Below are 19231 nucleotides of genomic sequence, written 5' to 3' on the forward strand. Positions count from 1 at the left end.
GCAAATGTCTGAAGGTGGATAAGAAGGGGTCTGAGTGGACTTGATTCTTGTTCTAATTTCTGTCTTTCCATCTTATTAAGGGAGTCTCAATGGCTAGCCGATACAACAATATGAGGGCTCTCAAAAAATTTTTTCCATTTTCAAGGATTCATTGGCCATTGATGAGTAGGATCTCAACAGTGACTCAAATCACTATTATGGTTTAACCATGGACACAAGAGGCATCCCCAAAGGAGAATGCAAAGGATGCAGCTCTCACAAGATCCCAAAAGTTCACTCCCAAAAATCATCTACAAATCAAAGACCTTCGTTGCATAGGCAGTAAGGATGGTGTAGTGAAAATGGTGTCTCAGATCTCCCACAAGAGTGTGGGACAACTACAGTCACAGAACTGCTAATCTGTGACACAGGGCAGGTGCTATTGGAATGGGATTTTTCCAGCATTAACAAGCAAAGAAGGTTGAGATGACAAAGGCCCTTATGGACTGGACCCTTTATGACAAACTCCTCAGAGAACTGGCACCGGACAAAGAGAGCGCTGCTCTTTGCTGCATGTCTTGGAACTCGTCTTTCATCAACTGGCCGCAGGTGCACTCCAGTAAATGCACCTTCCAGATGACAGAGACTAGAGAAAATATTTTCACCTGTCACAAAGCCAAGCTCTCAGGACATAAAAGGAGAAGGCAAAACCTCATCCAGTTTTTACATAGAAGACCCACAGCAAAGTTTGTCTAAATAGACACTGGTCTAGTGAGAACCATGAAACTCCCTAGTCCGTGAGGCCAACTCGAATGGAAGACTTATCAAGGGCCTGTACCAGCTGTCTTACACTATGTTTCTTCTTCCTTATGACAAAGGACACAACAGAGAGAAAGGAAAATAATGACCATCTCCAGAAGGAAAGGATCAACAAAACCAAGAGTACTGTCCCCAATCTTTACTAGAGTCTCTTTTGTCCAAGAAAGTTGTTTCCCAAATATTTTCTTCTTCCAATCTAAATTTAGAGAGAGAAAAAGAAACTGACAACTTTTGTTCCCGTTGGACTCTAGAGACAGAGATCTGGGAGGCTGACATGGTGAGAAGGCTTACCTTTTCAGCAGGTTCTGTGTCAGAAGTCCAGGATCTCTTAGCTGCAGCAGCCTCAGGGAGAAAGCAGTTTTCCGGCCAGTAAGGTCTCCTGGCTGGTTCCCCAAAACTGCCAGGGTGGGCGAAAATCTCATTTCTATCCTTCTTGTGTTCTTATCGCTGAACTAAAAATAAAATTGACACAAGACCAGATTAACAGGAGAAAAATCCAGTTTAATACGTACATCTTGGAGATCATAAAGAAATGATGCTCGGAGAGTGAACAAAGCAGACAGTATATGTATCTTTTACAGGAAGAAACAATAAATTTGTAAGGAACGGAAGGACAAAGAAACCTAGGTTTTACCTGTGTAGTTACTGAGGAATTTAAGCAGAGTTTAGGCTTAAGGTAGTAAATTAGCGAGGTTTGTTTGTGCAGGCTTCTCAGCACTGAATCCCCAGCTCTCTTGATAAGGCTGCAAGGAGAGCCCCTTTCACAGCCAAGATTGATTTCCTGTTTTCAAGGGGAACAGAGCCAGGAGGGTCAGAAAGCCCTTTTTGCTTCTCAAGTACCTTTATTCAAAATAATCCACATGTTATTGTGGGATATTTTGGGATGGCCTGCCCAGGGCCCCAACAATAACAATGACCATTATTTGAGTGTGTTCCTTACACTCTGAAAAATAGTACTGTTTTGTCACTTTCTAAGTGAAGACTCAAATAGTTTAAATAAACTATTCTAGGTCATATAGTGGTTATTATTTGACTTGGAAATCTAACCTAGTCTTTCTAAATACAGATGCCATGCTCTTTCCCATACACCATGCTCACTTTTATGTCAAATATAATTGTTGAAGCATGTGAACATCTGTTCAACGTCACTTGTCATTACAGAAATGCAAATTAAAGCCACAATGAGACCCGCTTCACATGTATTAGGGTGGCTATCATTAAAAAACAAAACAAAACAGAAAAACAACAACAACAGCAAAACATAGGAAATAATGAGTGTTGACTAAGATGTGGAAAAATTAGATATATTGCTGGTGTAAATGTAACGTGATGCAGTCACTGTGGGAAACAGTACGGTGATTCCCCAAAAATTAGATACAGAATTACCCTGTGATCCAGCAATTTCACTTCTGAGTATATACTCCAGAGGATTAAACAGGAACTTGATGGAGAAAGTCAAGGTAAACACGTCAATATAGAATAAGAACATCTCTAGTCACACACATCCCCAAAATTTGAAAGACTGCAGAATTCAATTACGCGGTAGTTAGATTAGTCAATGGAAATTACATAAAACTTCATTGAGGATACAGGCTTGATTTTATGCAAGTTGAGTGAAAGAACTGGATATCAGTATGGATTTAAAGTCCCTGATCATATAGTGACTTTAAAGAAGGACTAAGCATGTCAGTTTGAAGTTCAGATAATCATTCTGCATGTAGGCGGCCCTTGCATTTTGTCCCTGGGTTCTGACCCATAAGTAATCATGTCATTATCATAAATTGTCAACCTCACTCCTCTGAAATGGTGGATGTGCTTCCCTTGATGATTATGTAGTTTATCACCCAGAGAAAGTTTGAAATTAAATACAGAGGTGATGAAGTGTATTAACCCAAGATCATTTATACTTTGCGTTCAAAGTCTAGAACAAACTTTTTAATTATTAGGGCAGTTTTATATATCTGGCGTTTAAAGAATTTATAATGTTTAATGTAATCTGGTAAATTAAAGGATGTGAGTATAAATTAAAATGTGTAATGGATTCTGGAATTGCGCCTTTAAGCTAAAACTATATCTGAGAATTTGACTAAGCTTGTCAACATATGGAAACTGGAGATGCACTCTGTTTACAAGCTTTATGACATTTACAAATGTCTAGGTAGGTTTTTCTTCTTAGGGTTTTACTTTTGAGATCTCAGAAATTTTTTTAATGTTTTAAAAATAAAATATATTAAATTTCTAAGTACAGCCTAAAATATTTTAGAATGTGTAATTTACTAAATTTGTCAATGGAGTTAATTATTTAAAGTAATTTAGTCTATTCAACTTGAATTAATTGAGCTTTCATCAAAGAAAAGACAATTATGCTTTGCTTATTAATTTTATAAATAGTAGAACAAGATTTGTTAGTTAAACTAAAAGCTTCAGAGAAGCTAGTTTTCTTTGTAATTGCAACTTTAGTAAAAACAGTATTAATTTAAAAACTAAGTAATAGGGCAAACTTCTTTCAATGCACAAAGGCTGCTTCAAGACACTTAAGAACTCCCACTGATGATCTTGACATGAAAACTACAATAAAGCAGTAGTTCCCAGCTCCAGTGGACACACTTTTGGTTTGAGATCAAGTAAATCATTAATAATAAAATTACTAAAATGTACAAATTGTTTACTTTAAAGAGTGAAGTAGATTCTAGGTTATCCCTCTTATAATATCAACCTTTTTCCTAGCTTTCCGGCATGCTTTCTTCAGTGGGAGTTATTTCTGAATTGGGGATGTGACTATCATCCACGAAGACCATCTTCCCAGGAGCATTCCCCAAAGACTATCAAATGACTAAGGGAGCAAGAAGATTGAAGAACGGTAAAGTAAAACAAAGGTTTCACCAGGATATCCCATTCTCTTTGGTTCGTAGCACAGAGTGCCATTTCTTGCTAGACATACTATCTCCAGTACATACTACTAGTACAAACTATCTCCATCTCTGAGTATTAATTCCTTAAGAAAATTTTTTTAAAGGTGGAATGAAAAATCATAGAATAGGCCTTGTATATAACCTCTAAGAAGTAGTGTTCTTGTAAATATTTAACAACAAATTGTCCATAGAAAAAACACCCCAAAACGCTGATATGGAGCACTTGCCGATTTCCCTGTTGTAAATAATCTCACCATGGCCAATTTCAAGCTTTCAACATCAGCTCAGGTGGCAGCCAACTCCAGTACACCACTGCCTTCAACTTTTCTATTCCTGTTCCTTTCTTCTGGCAGCTGACCATGGCTGAAACAAACATATATCATCTTCAAGGCTCATGACTTCGAATTCCGAATGGACTCTTCATCTGTCATCATTCCATATATTCTGTCTTTTCACAGTCCCACTGTTTTAGATAACTACTTTGTACCTTCTCCTTTCTTCCTCCAGGCAATGCCTCTCCCATTTTCACTCTCAGCTGACAGCCTTGCTTTCAGTTTCACTAAGAAAAATAAAGCAATCAGATAAGAAGCCCCGCAGACTTCCTAGATCCCAGGACCTCTAAGCATCTGCACTCCCTTCTTGCACCTTCCTGCCTGCTCCTATTTAAGCCATTTCCTGCATTTGTAGGTGAGAACTCATCCTCTGTTTCGCTCAAGTTATCACTCCTGTCATTCTCCCGACTCTCCTATAAAGCATCAGTTTCTTGCTTCCTACTAGATCAATACCATCAAAGAGTTGCAATTACTATCGTTTTGTTAGCACTTCTCTCATCTCCACCTCCACCATCAGCTTCTGCACCATGTCTTTGCCCTTCATTCAGTAGAATTATTCTCAAAAGAGTTGTCTGTACTCATGTCATCAATTCCTCTCCTGAGGCTCTCTCTTACACCCACTCCAATCTGGCTTCCCCATAATCACCACTCAACCAAGAGTGCTCTTGTCAAAGATACTGTAGTGCCCCACCCATGCCCTTCAGATCTTAACCATTTCACTGTGCTGGAGTTCAACCTGAAAAATACCAGGAGCTGCATCTCTGCCTGAGAGCTCTTTCCAGATCCTCAGAAAGTCACACTCATATGAGAGGGAAGTGAGAAAGTTCAGGAATTAATATCACCCACATCCGCCCCCACCCAGTGTTAACTAATTCTTGAGAATGTAAAGTCCCACAGCTCCTTTGCCCCTTGGGTAGACTAATTCTGAGCTGTGTTTTATACACTTTCCTAGAGTTTTCTCTTGGTTAAGCTCCAGTTGTCAACTGTGGCTGAACAACGCATGCTTGGCTGCCTCCACTTCTCTTCCTTATATTATTTCCCCACTGCACCTCTCAAATAAACTCCTTCTCTCATGTTCTTGTTTAGGGTCTGCTGCTGGGGGAACCAAAACCAACACCATCACCAGTGACCTCCATGTCACTAAATCGAATGACCAATTCTCAAATTTCATCTTTTGGTGACTTAGCAGGATCTGACACAGTTGTTTTTTCTCTTCTTCTGTAAACATTTTCTACTCTTGACTCTAGCTCAGCACATCTTTAGATTTTTCTCTTAAATCACTGATCATTCCTCCTCAGTCTCTTTTCTTAGTTCTGTTTCTTCTCCCTACTTCTGTATTTGGAGTACCACAAGTGAGCCATCTTTGGTCCTCTTCTTTTCTCTATAAGTGACTCTCAGGGCTTTAGATACTACCTCTGGGACAATGACTAGCAAATTCATATCTCCAGTACAGACTTCTCTTCTGAACTTTATGGGGGATCAGAATTTGCCTCTCCAAAATGTGTTTGTTTGACTTGATTACTTTTTTAAGAACAAAAGACTCAGGAAGAAATTCTGATCTTCCACCTAACTGCGTAAAACAATCTAAGACAGAGGACCTGTTCCGGAAAGGTGACAATACCATAAGATAAGAAGAAAGTCCCAAACCATTACTCTCAACATCCTCCTTCGTCTTTAATTGAAGATGGTATTTAGGTAGTGACTTCTGCCACTTTGGAGAATTACTCAGATTTCCTGGGTTTCTCCCCTGTATAGTCGTTATTAAACTTTGTTTAGATTTTCTCCTATTCTGTCTTTTGTCCATTTAATTCTTAGAGCAGCAGGAAGGACCCAGAGGGCAGAGGAACAGTTCTTCCTCCCCTGCAACTTCGTACTCATGTATCTAACAAGTCCTTAACATCTCCACTTTCATGTCTGATTGTCATTTGAAACCTTAGATGTTTAAAACTGAACCCCTCCCCCACCCCCCGCTAATCTTTCTCCAGTTACAGAATTCCCCATCTCATTTATAGCAACATCATCCTTCCAGTTATCCCGACCAAAAGCCTTGGAATAATTCTTGACTCTTGTATTTTTCTCAGCAAGTCTTGGCTGTAGCTTAAAAATATATCCATAATCCCAACATTTCTTACCCTCTCCACTGCTCTCAGCCTGATTTAAGCCATCACCATTTCTCATGTGGATTACCTCAAAAGCCTATTAACAGGTCTTCCAGTTTTTATTCGTGCACCACTATAGTCTGTTCTCAACATAGAAACTAAAGATATATTTTATTTTTAAAACACGTAAATGACCATTCACTCTACTGTTCAAAAGTATGCAAAGGCTCTCTTATGTCCCCTAGAGTGAAAGCCAAAGGTTGTCCCCTCAAAACATTTCTCATCCCATCTCATATTACTATTCTCCCTTCTTCTCCCATCTCCTCCCCCATCTCACTCCGTTCCTGTCTCCCTGGCTTCCTAACTGTTTTTTGAATGCAATCGACATATTCTTGCCTTGGAGTCTGCATTTAGCTGCTTTCTTGTGCCTGAAATAATCTTCTAGGGGAGTCCTAAACCCCCTCACCGAAACATTTTTAGACTTCACTCAAATCTTACCTTCTAAATGAGGCCTCCCATGACCAGTGTAAGACTGCAACTTGCCCTCTCCCCTCCACACTTCTGATCCCTGATACACTGCATTACTTTTTACTTATTTATAAAATTTATCAATTTTCAACATACAATCTACCTTACATATTTATTAAGTCTATTGTTTACTGTCTGTCTCAGCCTGTATACCCTCCCCCAGAATGTCAAGTCTATGGGAACAGGCATCCTTGACTGTTTATTCACATATCCCAACTGTTGAATGAATAAATGAAAGAATCTCCTGGGAGGAAAAGGTTGATTAATTCAGCAGTAGTTTCACCGGTGTCTCAGGATGTTTACCTTTAGGCAACCATTCTTTCAGGATTTCATTTAACATTACAGTAATAAGAAATATTTCTTTTGCCTCAGCACAAATCCAAAACTGCAACAAAAAAGTATATTTGTTCATATATGGACCAAGAAAGCCTCTCAGATATAGATTTTATACTTTGAGGGTAAAGTTACATTAACCCAGTGTGGAGCGGTGGGTGATTTTTATCCCCCAGTAGATATTAGGCACTGTCTGTAGACATTTTGTCATATCCAGGGGGAGGTGCTATTGGCACCAGTAGATAGAGACCAGGGATGCTGGTAAACATCCTACAAAAAAAGACTTATTGGTCCAAAATGTCAGTAGCATTGAGTTTGAGAAAACATGGTATAGCCAAAAATTCTCCTAACAGGTCATTGATTCAACAATTCTATTCAACACATATTTATTGAGGATATGGGTTATCCTCTCTGGTAGGACCTATCAGTGAACAAAACATTCTTGTCTACATGATGTTCTATTGTATCAACGGTTTGCAATAACAAAACAGGGAACCACTTCTGTAGTTCTTACTTTGTGCCAGACACCAACTTATTTAAACCTCAAAAAAATCCTAGGGAAGAGGTGTTACTATCTTCATTTTAAAGAAAAGTGACATACAGAGAAGTAGAGCAACACGCCCACGATCACACAGGCAGTGAGTGGCAGAGAAAGGAATTGAAACTAAGCTGTTTGGCTCCAGTCTATGCTCTTGATCACTACGTTATAAACTTGAAATATAAACTCAGGAACATTACCTATTAAACAAATAAATGGATTTAAAAAATTTTTTTAATTGATTTGATACAATATTCCCAGTGCTTTAGATTCCAGAAAATTTTAGAATGACTCCAGATATCTCAGCAATTTCTCAGCTAATAGATTAAACATTCGTAAGAACCTATCAGTCTAGAGTGAAAGTAATTAGAGGTATCAAATGTGAAGAAGACACTCATCTCTGCGTCATTTCAGATAAGCCAGTGAAAATTAAGCAGAAATGTCTGATAAATGTTTCTAATAATACCGCACAGAAGCACTGTGAAGGTCAGTTGGGAAAAAAGCAATCATATTTGGTCGATCCACAGGAAATCAGTTATTGTTGTCGTTTTTTAACAAACAAAATCTCAGTTCAACCTCTTCTGGAATTACAAAGGTCATAATAATCATGAACTGTGTGAGAATGTAGAGTTCATTGGCTTTACTTCCTTCAACTTATAGACCAAAGGAAAGAAATGTAAAGAGATTCATTGACTTGTCCAAAATGAAACAAATAAAAATTGGCGGAGCCATGGCAGTCTATTACTACAAATTCATAGTTCAGGCATTTTTCCATTATTAGCACAAGAAGTTAAAAATCTCTTCGGGGAAATATACAAAATGTATCCATTCAACTCTGTATAACACTCACTGTTAGAGTTTATACATGCATTATACTTACTTGGTAGACAGTAAGTACTCAATACATATTTTTTAAAGGTATGATAATTTGAGAGAAAATGGTTAAGCATTAAATTATGTGGTAAAAATTTAAACGCTTTTGAAAGATGGAGAAGACAAAAAAAAAAATGAGAGTCAAAATGTTGCAGAAGGATTTCACAGAAGTGAGACTCCAGTAGTACATTTAAAAGACCTTTGCTCAATATAGAAACCCTTTCCAAACTTGCAGTATTCAGGTAATGCAAAAGCATTCTTGCTAAAGGAATCAGTATAATATTCAATGGAACAGAATAAAAGACAGAAAATAATCAAATTAAAATAGTATATCAAAATAACATATATAGTAAAATGGGCATTGTTTTAACAGTGGGGAAAATTATTTAATAAATGATTGTAGAGTTGACTAGCTCTTTATTAGAAAAAGTGAATTTTTATTCCAACCATAAACAAAGAAAATAAGAGAAGAACAAACAAATCAAACAGTGTTAATTAGACTTACTGTGCTGATCATTTTGCATTATATACAAATGTGGAATCATTTTGTTGTACACCTGAAATGAATATAGTGTCATATATCAATTATATCTAAATAAAAAAAAGACTACCTCAGCAATAATTTCCCTAATGAAAAAAGAAAACAATCAATTTGTTGAAGATTAATATTTGAAGAATAATATGCCCTTCTGAAAATCTAGAAGAAAATATTCACAAATATTTCAAGATCTTGAGCACATCAAAGGTTTTTATAAGTATGTAAGCAAAGAGAGAGCTCACAGATAAAAATGCTTACAGAATTATGACATAAATTAAAAGAATCTTTGCAAGTCAAAAAATGTCATAAACTAAATTTAAATTGTGATCTGAAAGAAATAGTCATACTATATGTAACAAAGAAAGGAAAATATCCTTATTGTAAAAAGAGTTCTTCCAAATAAGTAAGAAAAAGATGAACATAGGCAATGTAAAATAATGAAATTCCATCTTACATAAGTTAGAAAACTCTTTTGCATATATTATCCCAATTGACTTCTCATACCGAATCATATGATCCATCGGGGGAGAAGTTAATTACAGAGATATGCGTAGAACACAACTGCCATATGTATGCTAAAAATAAAGACAGGGGATTACTTTATATTTGTGAAAGTGATATAACTGAGATTTTAAAAAGTATATTACTCAGATCATTCATTAACATACTCACTTTTTCTCTTCCATTTGATCGCGTGTCAAATTTTATATTAACTAAGATTAAATTTAGCTGTGTCTGATAGAAACTCCCAAATAAGAGTGGCTTAAATACCATAGAGCTTCATTTTCCTTTACATAAACAGAAACCCAGAGAATCTTGGGTAACTGGGGTTACTGTACAATATCATCAAGACTTCACAATAGCATTAGGACCCAGATTAAACATGCATCTATCCCATGACCTATCAATTGCACTCCTAATTGGAGAATAGAAGTGAAAAATATGTCACAACAAACTTATACACAACATTTCCTAGCGGTTTTATCTATAATATCCCCAAACTGGAGACAATCCATGTAGGGACAATAATGAAAACCAAAATGAGTTATACTCTAAGTAGTCACTTATATTTAGCTCTAAAAAGGCATAACTAATTTAGGATAATATAAATCCAAACAAGGTTGCTTCTGTTGAAAGAGTTGCTATTTACCAGAAAAGGGCAGGGGAGAACTCTCATGGAGGAGGGAAATATTCTATATCTTGATTTGGTTGATGGATACATGAGTCTATACATTTGGCAAACTCATTGAACTATACATTTCAGATCTGTGATTTTTACTACATGAAGTAATATATCCCAATAAAATAAATATAAAAAAGGAAAGAAGAAAGAAAGGAAGGAAATAAATTGGTGAAAATGTGTATACAATATTTTTGAAACGTTTATCTTTAGAGAAAGGAGTGAAATGAAGCAGTAATGTGAGAGAGAAGTAAGATAAAATATTTGCTGTTTTGACTGTTGCTGATGTCGTTTAGTTAACATATCTGTTGCTGATGTTGCAACAGTGGAAATATATTATTTTCTTGTATAATGATAAGAAATATCCAGGAAAAGGCAAAAAAACCCCACCCAACCCTGATGATACAGAAGAGCGAATTGGTAAAGGATGTCCTTCCGTAGCTATGTGAATATGAGAGCTACTACACAAGTGGAGTCACTGGCTTTAGTTAGAGCTCAGACTGTTCATCCATATTAACATGAGAGGAGATTTATTTGGGCAACGATGTACAGGGATGCACATATGTTAGAGTGGAATTTTGCGGACATGCTCTTGTTTGCCTCTATTTTCTTTAGCATTTTTTGGTGATTTTCTTTCTTTTCTGGGCTACCAGACAAAATGATTTATTTAATCCGAAGCTTAATTAGGATATATGTCATCACTGAGTTTTCTCCATTTGCAGAATCTTTTTTGCCTTCGCTTCAGGGAATTTTTCATATATTATATCTTACACAACTTTTTGTGTTTCATTTGTTGGGTTCTTTCCTTCAGGGCTACCTGTTATCTTTATGTTGGATCACCTTTCTCAGTTTTCTTTCTAATTTCTCACTTTTCCTTTTTTAACTGTATTTATTGCAGTTATATTAGGTGTTTTCTATGACAAAAATTTGGTTTTTATCAGTCTCTTCCATTCCTTACTGATTTTAATTTATGTATTAGTTCCATAATGATTTCATTTTTGTCCTCGATTTATTTCCTTAAGTGTGCAATTTCTCTTATCATCTTATTCGTTTGTGGTATCATCTTGTATTTGAATTTCTATTTTACTGAATTCACAGTCTTATTACCTTTTTCTGTAGTAGAAAGTATCTCTGTGGAATTTTCTTCTATTTCTGGTTTTCTTCTAGGTTACTAGTCCAAATTTTGCAAACCATTCTTTTTTTCATCTTTGCCACATTACGTTTACATCATTACCACAAAATTTCTTTTCATCCAGCCCATAGTTAGGCAGCTCTTCTCCCCTGAGTCATCACATTAGTGCTGATATAACGTAGCTTTCTTTTTGACTCCAGGGTGACCACATATCTTTGTGCAATTCCTTTAATGCACAGGGCATCGTATCCAAAGGGTCTTTAGGGTTGATATTCAGCCAGGTCATAGTTCATGGTGCTGCACATTTTAATGGTGATCTTTTATCTAATTGGCATAAGTTGCCTTATAGTGGTCCTGCTAGAGTCTCTTCCCATCATAACTGAGATCTGGGTTTTTTTGTCTCTTCCAAATTGTAGTTTCAAATCTACTTATTTTGTCTTCTAGTTGTTTTCCTAAAGTTTGAGAGAACGGGGTTGAAAGGAGATCAGCTGAGGCAATATGGAGATATTTTTGGCATACCTTCATACTCAAGCTCTGCTCTCCTGAGAGTTCTTAAATGTCGTGTGCCAGGATCTAGACCACGTACTTGGGAGCAGTGCTGGGAATGGTTTTCATTCTCACAGGGATAATCCTTAAACTGTGAATTCTGTCCCCAATTTGAGGAGAGACTCAGAGCCATTATGCCAGGCACAGAGTCACCTGCTTTGTTCCTTACAGAAAATGCTGTGTTTCTCCCCAGCAGCCATTTAGTCAACTTTCCATCAGTAGGTAAGAAATAGCAGGATCCAAGCCAGTTGATTTTCTCAAAATTTGGAGGGTCTCGGTGAGAATATTCAGAAATTTCTTGACTGAGTAGCATGGTTTCTTTGGGGGATGGCAGGGATTCATTACTGAACAATATTTTCTTGCTCAGTCTGGAATCATGTTTCTTCCTTGCCTAGTCACCTTGAGTCACTTGCTTGCTATTACAAGTTTTGATTTTTTAAAAGAATTAGTTATGTTCACTCCGTTAGGGAAAGGAAATTCTATAGTAGCATTTCATCCATTATTTTTAAAACTGGGATACAAATGTCAAACTTTAAAATAGAAAAGTGATTCAAAAATAAAACTATTATTGCATTTTAAAATCATTGCATTTGCTGGTCAGAGCTGTGGTCATTCTAAAATATAAAGAGAATTGTAAACTTGATCACAGCAAATGCTTTGTTTACATAAATACAGCTAAAAAAATTATTTTTCCCAAAGGTGTAGTTATCCTCTACCTCAAAAATTCCCATGACTATCTACTCCCCATGCCCCCCCCCCCCCACCTACATTATCAAGGTACAGCCTGTGGTCATAGAAGGAGTCATCTTTATGGACGGGAATCAAAAACATTTGCTGCAGGAGTTCCTTTGGTACAGAATAAATCAATGTTTCAGACCAGAAAAATCCAGGATCTTCTCCTCTTCCTCCTTCCCCTCCTCTCCCGCTTCCCCTCTTCCTCTTCCTCATTCTTCTCCTCTACAAAGATTGTTTCCTCACCATAAAAGATTTACCCCATTCCCCGACTCTTTGTTTGTTCGACTCTCCTTATGGCAACTCCATAAAATCATGCCCACAGGTTTACTTGATACAAGTGCAAGAAAGGAACATGCTGGAAAATATCAATTCTATTATTTTTGTTTCTTAGCTTCATTCTTCCCTTACAAGTCAGAAATAAGTCAAATGGTGGAAACAATGCCAAGAAGACTTGGCATAAAGAAAAAAAAGTAGCTCTTAAAAAACAGAGTAAACGATAATTTAAGTTTTAGCATATTCTGATAATTCTGTTTTTCCTTCTCATTGACCACAAGAGAATTGTATTTAATACTCTGATCTGATGATCTTGAGTAAAAACTGTAGAATTCCTTGTTTCAAACAGCTCTATTTCCATCCGAAAGGCGAACGTTAGTGTAAATTTACTAATGAATGGCGCAGCTAGTAAGCTGGGCTTGCAGCACAATGTAGATCAATCCAAGGCAGGGTTCCCAAGACAGGCTCTATAGAATTTTAATGGATTTTTCAGGAGAAGACAAGTTTGGGTTGAAAGAAGCTGGTTAAAATTAAATGAATTGAGGACCAGCCCAGTGGCGCAGCAGTTAAGTTTCACGTTCCCCTTCAGTGGCCTGGGGTTTGCTGGTTTGGATCCTGGGTGTGGACTTACACACCGCTTGTCAAGCCATGCTGTAGCAGGCATCCCACATATAAAGTAGAGGAAGATTAGCTCAGGGCCAGTCTTCCTCAGCAAAAAAAAGGAGAATTGGCAGCAGATGTTAGCTAAGGGCTAATCTTCATCAAAAGTAAATAAATAAATAAATGAATGAAAAAAATTTAACAGCAAGACATTTTGTAGTCTTTAATATATAAGTTCTAAGAGACCCATTTCGCCCCTTATCTTACCATGATAGAGGCCCATATTGTTTGGTTATAAGGAGTTTTCTTACTGATTTGCTTGTTTTGTATCACCTCATGAGGCACTCTCATTTCAGAGGACATAATTTAGGAAAGGATAATCTTAAAGGTAAGAGGCAAAATTATGAACAAGTTTAAAGTTTGTTTTCTGTACCTCCAAGTCATTTTTTGGCCTATATTATACCTTTGTGTGACCTTAATTATGCTTTCAGGACTATTTTATTTGTTTTATTGTTTCGAATTATGGAATGAAAGTCTTTCTGTAGTGACGGATCTTAAAGAAAGGGGTAACTGAGGTGCAGAGTCTAGGGGAGCCCACACCAGGACCACCAACATCCCATGGGGAGACCTGGGAAGAGTTCGGTCAGCTGACTGGGTTAACGCTACTTCTGCCAACAGAAATTGTAGGTGAGAAAATAAATAGCCATTTTGGTTAAAAATCTGCTCATCATTTTCTGCTGCTTTGAGATAAGGACCCCAGAAATTCCAAGCTATTTTGAAAGGCTCCTCATGGATCTCTGCCTTGCTCCCTAGACTGGTCCTGCTGGTGCCCCCTGCACCTGGATGGGTCTAACTTGCTGAAGTACCTACTGGCTTCCAACTGCCAGAAGTGAAGACTCTCCTGGTCCACTGGTCCTCTCAGCATCTCTGCTTCCCCTCACCATGTCCATGTCATTTGGGCAAATGTGTCTTTGGATGTCACATGTAGGCAATAAGGAACAAGGAGGATTGAATCAAGCTTGTCTATATTGACGCGTCCAGTTGCTGCCATTGCCTCAAACCATGTTGGATGACTTCTTCTGGCTACCATCATCTCCCTATTATTCCTGCGGAAGCATACTACTACCTCTATCATACTTATTTCAAAAAACCCCCACAAGTTAGCTTTTGCTAAAATAAAGCTGCATAACAAGCCACAGACCTTATGGGCATAAGACTTATACCATTAGCGCTCACACATCTTGAGTCAGCTGGGGATCAACTAGACAGCTCTACTGATCTTGGCTGGGCTCACTCACATGTGTGGAGTTAGCTGGGTGTTCACTGTTCTAAGCTGCTGTAGGTACAAGGCAACTCAGTTATGCTCCAGGTGTTTCTCATCCTCCAGCAGGCTGGCCTTGGCATGTTCTCATGGTAATGACAGAGGCACAAGAGAATAAACAAAGCCAGAAAGACTTCTTGAAGTTTAGGCCCAGAACTAACTCACTGCCACTTCTGCCTCCATCTATTTACCAAAGCAAGTCAGTGATTGAGTCCAGAATTGAGTGGCAGAGCAGATCGCCCTGCCCACTGGGGCAGGAACTGCAAAGTTACATGGCAAAAGACTATGGATACAGGGAGAGGTAAAGTAATGTAGTCAAACGACGTAATTTCCTACATCTCGGGACTAGACACATTGGAGTTGAGTGAGGGCCAACCAGAGCCTTGGTGTTTGACCTTCCTACTCTCCTGTCTCTGCCTCAGTTTTGTACCATTCACCAGGACCCTAATGGACAAGCACCTTCCCCTTCCTCTTGTGACCTGGATGGGTCTCCCTTACATAACACTGTATAACAAAGCCCAATGAGCAAGCCTCTTTAGACATGAAAGAGTGAAATAACATAACTCAGGAGATCCTTTTCTTTTTTGACATCTGCCTTGCATGACTATTCTCTTGCTAGAGAGACTGAGAAATTTAGCTTTGAATCTCAGAGTTGACTATTGGTCTCTTTGCTTTAGGCAATGCACTTTCTCTTCTTCCCTTGAGAAATAACCCATGAATTTAGCTTTGGAAATTTAGGACTGCCAGTGAATATGATTTAACGGAGAAATAAAAACATCAGTTTAATATTTACAAAATACGCTCACGTTACATTTTACTTTTAACTTCACGTACAGATTTTACTTCAGGCAGTGGATTTTATTGTTTGATTTCATAGTTTGTTTCAAGGATATTTACATTTTGATACAGGACCTAAGCCTATTTCACCTCTCTGGGTTTTCGTTTCCTTATTTATAAAAGTAAAGGCATTGTGATTGAAATGTAGAAGCTTGTAAAGTTACTTAACTTTTCTGGGTTTTAGTTTCCTCATCTGTTAAATAAAGGCTATTGGAAGTCCCTTGCAACCCAATATCCTGTCATTCTTAAAATTCCAAACACCCTCAAGACATAAACTCAAGACTCCAATTATAACAGTGGAATAATTTTAATACTGTGAAAATGGGAAGGGAGATATTTGGAGACAAAAAGGCTTTCTTCAGTACAGTTCAAATCAGACAATGGAACCATAATACAACTTCTAAGGCCAGTTTTTCTGGAGACTGGAACACTGTCTGTATAAAAACCAAAGATTCTGGAGAATGTTGACTTTCTAAGGAAACAAGTCAGGGATACCTAACCCATTTGCACCTAAAGCAGCTAAGCAATTAAAAGAAAATTGACAATCCATTTAGGTAGAGGAGAAGGTCAACTGAGAGCCTACTCAATATCAACAAAGGCAGCAAACACAAAATTTGTTTATCAGTAATTACTGCAACTTACTGTACTTCAGTGTTTCTGGTACTGTACCTTCATTTCTCCACTAATCTTCACAAACACTCTGCAAGATAAGCATTATTACCCCAACTTCTAAAAGTGTGAATAAAAGGGATCTACCCAAGAGTACACATGTGTTGGAGGGCACGCATTGTGGCTGGAGGTTTTGTGCATGGTACTGGCTTATAAATAGGCCCAGCACAACTAGTGATTGTTTAGGTCAGCAATGTTGTATACACCTCCCTCACAACCTCTCACGTTACCAACTGAGTTGAGAAAGAGTTAGCTGTCTTCACTACTCTTGTTGGAGTGCTAACTATTCTATCAATGTGTGCACTACATTCTGACCCTGAAGAGGTGTTAGTTACTTTGTATCTGAAAAAGTTCAAGAAAAGAGAGGCAGGTTATTGCTGATCATCTTTTGGAGTTAACCATGAGTTAAAATCCGAATATTATTCCCTCCACACATGTGTCAACCACATCTACACAAGACCATGACAGAATATGGAAGAACAACATGGAGGTCTACCAAACTCATTCCTCATTAGTCTGATGGAACGATTAACAATGATACTCTGCCAAAAAATGAAAACGTTGGAGAAGAATGCTCGGTGGAATGGGAAATTGATACAACAGGAGAAATTCAGGACTGTCTCTGGCAAAATGAGAGATATGGTCACAATGGTACTCGACTTCTTTAGTAAGACATCAAATGTTCATGTGAAAAGAGGTTTTTACTAAATTCCTTTGGTTCCCATTTAAAATATCAAGAGCTAGGCCCAATGGACAGATCTTAAAGCTTCCTCCACAGTGTAGGGGGGATATCTTGTCCTATCTGACTTTGGATTTAGGAAGGAAGACTTAACAAAAATGTAGCTTTCAAACTGTCTTAGCTCTAATTTACAGCAAGAAATATGTATTTTTATATATACAGTACACACACACATAAGAAAAGTATCACAAAGCAATACTCATGCACCTTTCCAGTGTGCAATGGATTTTCCATTCTACTTAATTTAAAAAATGATCATTCTTTATTAAATTAAAATTATATCCTGATGACTACTGGGTGATCACAATTTGAAAAATGCTGACTGAGAAGTAACAAAAGAAAAGCTTATATCTTCTGTCATCAGGGAAATATGGGAATAAGGGAAATAGGTACTTCAGAGGAAAACCCACTTTCTTTCCCATTTATCCTGTCAAGCCTAGGGTTTGAGAGTGGTTTTGGAAGTAACCAGGAAAGTAAAGGAGCTTCCTGAGTTTCTGCTTTGCCTCCTATTAGTACTCTAGAAGAGGATGGCGTGGAGGTGTGCCAACACACTAATCCAGGGCATCCTAGTTGAAATATATGCAGCAGTGTGCCAAGGTAGTAGGAGGCTTCCAGGCTGGCTGCCCAGAAGCTCCCTCTTGACTTTCATGCATCATGTATTAAGAACATTAAAGGACCATGTCAAGAGACTTGATAGGTATCTCATAAGGTTGGTTGACTAGTTAACGAGAAATATTCATTATAGTAATGAGAGGAAAGGCCTTGGATCTAGGGCAAGGGAAAGACATGTTACCAGGAACAAATGGAATTGAAAAGGAGGACTGACCTGAAAAGCAGGTCAGTTCCTAAGACAAGGATCCAGAATCAAAGAGCGGACCACACCATCACCAGCCACACACTTCAACATAGGCGATCAGCAGAGAATCTAGTGATCAGGTAGAGAGAAAGGACGTTGTCAAGGAATCTCAGAAAGACCGAGGGTAGTACAAAGACGCTGCAACTAGATGTAAGCTAGCGTCTACCCCCACTCATCTACCTGTCAACTCTCAAGGGTGCAGTCAACTCCCAGATGCCATCATAGGGTGAGGAGGTGGTATAACAAGACTGAGGAATGTCTCAAGACTTGACTATTTAAACGTTTGCACTGAAGAAAATTTATGAGATAACACTACATTTTATATCTGCACCTCCACCCTAAGTCCTCTGTCCAATTTCATGGGGTCTTGTAAAAAACAACAGATCAGTTATAAAGACAAAGAAACTCCATTTTCTCTTCACATCTGAGAACAGTGTGAGGGAACTCCCAAGCATACTATATAAGTCATTGTGATTTTTTTCCATTGTTCCATAGGCTCATTGACAAATAAAATAATTCTTAATATAGCTTCACATACAAACGTCAGAAACTTTTAGTATAACAATATTATGAAGATCGTTAAACCTTCTTTCAAGTGTCATGTTATTTGTTCCTTAAAACTGGCTAATGAAGGAATCCTAGTGCCTACAAGTAGGAGACATATCACTGTATTTCTGTTGCTAATGTACGTTGAATATAGCATTTTCTTATTAACCTATCATGAGAATATTACTTGATGAAATTGGAACATAGAAACTGTGCCCCACATATGAAGTCAAATGATGCATTGAGGCAATTTTTAGATAATTCTCGTAAAGTGTTCACTTCTATGAATCATACCAACAAAAACATATTTTCCCAACATTATCTTTGCTTTTTTTTTGCTGAGAAGATTCACCCTGAGCTTACATCTGTGCCAATCTTCCTCTATTTTGTATGTGGGTTGCCACCACAGCATGGCTGCCAAGAAACGGTTTAGGTCTGTGCCCAAGAACCAAACCTGGGCCACCAAAGCAAAGTTCGCCACACTTAACCACTAGGCCACAGGACTGGACGCTATCTTTACTTATTTGTTCATTTATTTATTTTGAGGAAGATTGTCCCTGAGCTAACATCTATTCCCATCTTCCTCTATTTTATTTGTAGGATGCCTTCCACAGCATGGTTTGATAAGTAGTGCTAGGTCCGTGCCCAGGATCTGAACCAGCAAACCCTGGGCTGCCAAAGCAGAGCGCACAAATTTAAAGGCTGTGCCACTGGGCCAGCCCCCCATCTTTGCTTTTTATGTGTAACTATCATGTGAATTTTTTCCTAAGAGGAAAAATACAAAACTATTCTTTTTTTAAATGAATATATTTTCATATCACACAAATGTCAATTCCTTTAAATGAT

Source organism: Equus quagga, chromosome 3, assembly GCF_021613505.1.
Source record: "Equus quagga isolate Etosha38 chromosome 3, UCLA_HA_Equagga_1.0, whole genome shotgun sequence".
Taxonomy (NCBI): domain Eukaryota; kingdom Metazoa; phylum Chordata; class Mammalia; order Perissodactyla; family Equidae; genus Equus; species Equus quagga.